Genomic DNA, 2851 nt, shown 5'->3' on the forward strand with positions numbered 1-2851 from the left:
TGTAAGGAAATACTTGTACAGAGGGACCTAATGGACAAAGGTTTGGGGAACTCTGCCCCGGCCCGAAGAGCACGGGAAAGGGAGTCAGGGGGCCAGAATCTGGCCCCAGCCTTGCCCTCACGATGGGAACTCCTTGGGCAATCCTGTTGTCCCCTTCTCTGAACCTCGGTTCCCTGGAGTTTTCCAGCTGGGTCCCACAGAGTCCCCGAGGAACCTGGGGAGACCTGGGGGAGGTCAGAGAGAGCAGGACTCCAGACCCCCCAGTATTAGCACCACTTTGCTCCAACTGTTATTGGGACAGTGGAGAAATCTCTTGTTTGACAAAAAGGCACCAAAATAACTTGCAAGATAAGAACCCTTTATTAATTCATATATTTTTAAAATAGGGAACTCTTCATGGATTTGCGTGTCACTTTGTGCAGGGGCCATGCTAATCGTCTCTGTGTCATCTACCTTTAGCTGAAGCGAGCACTAAAACACTTTAAAACCACTGGGCTGGTGAGTCCGAGCGACTCCTTGCACCCACTCTGATTTTAACTCATTCTCTTCCCTGGACCGGGAAGGGAGGAACAGCCGCTGCTCACTGCTCTCTTTTCTCTGGGAACAGAGTGTCTATCTGCACAGATTTTGCCCTCAGGAAAGACCCCGGTCTCCAGGCTCCCCTCTGAACCCCACCAGAGAGGAAGTGGAGGAGGCAGCTCAGCCTTGGGGCCCTTCCCTCACAGGCTCCAGCCACCCGAGGGACCTTTCAGTTCCCATAATTTGTTAATTTGCTGCTGAGGGTCTTCCTGCCATGGGGAGTTTGTGCACGCTGTTCCCTCTGCTGTTCCCGCTGCTGGGGAGGTTCTTCCACCCCTTCACCTGCCTGCTGTACTCAAGCTTGGTCCCGCTTTCAGGGAAGTCTTCCCTGATCTCCCTGACTAGTGAAGCACCCCCGCACCCCCACCCCACAACCAACACGGTTTTATAATCTCTAGGATATGGCTCATCCCTGCTGTGCATCAACACACTCGCCTTGGCAGCTTTTTGCAAATACCCATTCCGGGGGAGCCTGGCTAGCTCAGTCAGTGAAGCAGGCTACTCTTGTTTTTTTCTTTTTAATTTTTTTTTAAAGTTTAGTTGTTTACTTTTGAGAGAGGGAAGGAGAGAGAGAGAGAGAGAGAGAGAGAACACATGTATGCGCACCATGGGAGAGGGGCAGGGAGAGAGAGAATTCCAAGTGGGTTCTGCAGGGTTAGTGCAGAGCTCCATGCGGGGCTTGAACTCAGACCCGTGAGATCATGACCTGAGCCAAAGTCGGACGCTTAACTGACTGAGCCACCTGAAGCATGTGACTCTTGATCTCCAGGTTGTGAGTTTGAGCCCCATGTTGGGTGTAGAGATTACTTAAAAAAAAAAAAAAGCCATTCCCCAGGGCTCCCCTCCTGAACTTCTGATTCCTTTGGTCTGGCATGAGACCAAGAACCTGCATCTTAAGCAGTTCCCCAGTTCATTCTTTTTAAAATTTTTTATGTTTATTCATTTTTTTAAAGAGAGAGGGAGAGGGAGAGAAAGAAGGGGAGGGGCAGAGAGAGAGGGGGAGACACAGAATCGGAAGCAGGCTCCAGGCTCTGACCTGTCAGCACAGAACCTGACGCGGGGCTCAAACTCACGAGCGGTGAGATCATGACCCGAGCCAAAGTCGGATGCTCAAGCGACCGAGCCACCCAGGCGCCCCTCCCCAGCTCATTCTAATATGCAGCCACGGTTGAGAATCATGACTAATAATTATAATGACCCGCATAATCGTAATTCCCATAGCCAGCAATTTTTTGAAAGACAAAAATCTAAAAACAAACCTGGGGGCAAAACTAGAGATTCTACAAAACTATCTAGAAACTCTATTTAGCCCCTATAGCACTAGTCATAGCTTCACTGTAGACATATCAGTTGGGCTGCCTGGAGGGGCTGCTCCAGACCCTGTCGGGTGATATGTAACATACGGTATAGGCGCTGCGTCGTTCTTGCAATCCCGATCACATTTGGACTCAAGGGTTTGCAGAGAAGACTTTGGACCCTAGACTATAATTGGTGACAGCGTCACCTCTGTCTGGCCCAGAGAGAAGTCCTTGACGGTCTTGTCCTCCCAAATCCTCATCACCTGGTCCCTGTGAGGAACGCATAACCTTCAATCCCACGTTACAGAGGAGGAAACCGAGACTCACGGGGAGAGGGGTAATGCGCCCAAGGCCTCACAACCCACCCAGCACTCGGGAAGGATGGGGCTATACGCAGGCAGTCTCAGGAGCCCCAGATCTAAGGACGTCCACAGGGGAAACATTACTGAGGGCTTTGAGTTTGGGTCCTGACAGTGTGGGCGAGGACCGTGGTCAGCCCTCAGATCCCCAGGCCCAGCCCACGATGCTTGGCGTCCCCGCGGGACAGGCTGGCAAAGCTAGAGCCAGGCAGCCTGGTGGGGAGGCCCTGTGCTCGTCCCTCAGAAGCCTGTACTTGGAACAGTGCCCTGCTGTTTGGCCAGGCTTCAAGCCCGAGGGATGGATTTAGTGTCCTTAATCCTCCTCTTGAGTCAAGCCCCTACTTGTCACCGGCCTGCCTGGGACCCCTCAGAGCAGCCTCTTTGGTGAGGCCTGCCTTTCCGAGGTTGAAGGCATGCGGGTCTGGATTTGTGGGAGGGGCACTGGACCTGCAGTGTAGACAGCCCCTCTGTCCCCACCAGCCTTCTTTATAAAATGAAGACTGTTTGGGACGCCTGGGTGGCTCAGTCAGTTGAGTGTCTGACTCTTGGTTTCGGCTCAGGTCAAGATCCCCTGGTTCGTGAGATTGAGCCTGGAGTCTGGCTCCATGCTATTAG

The 2851-nt window shown here is 52.5% G+C and overlaps 1 non-coding gene across 1 annotated transcript; it reads right to left on the bottom strand.

The window, feature by feature from the left end:
* Positions 1-378: 378 nt before the first annotated feature.
* Positions 379-481, bottom strand: LOC132679952 (U6 spliceosomal RNA). The gene has a single exon (XR_009610438.1). It is a non-coding gene; the product is annotated as a U6 spliceosomal RNA (small nuclear RNA).
* Positions 482-2851: the final 2370 nt, after the last annotated feature.

The sequence above is a fragment of the Panthera onca genome, chromosome A2 (genome assembly GCF_046562875.1).
Source record: "Panthera onca isolate mPanOnc1 chromosome A2, mPanOnc1 haplotype 2, whole genome shotgun sequence".
Taxonomy (NCBI): domain Eukaryota; kingdom Metazoa; phylum Chordata; class Mammalia; order Carnivora; family Felidae; genus Panthera; species Panthera onca.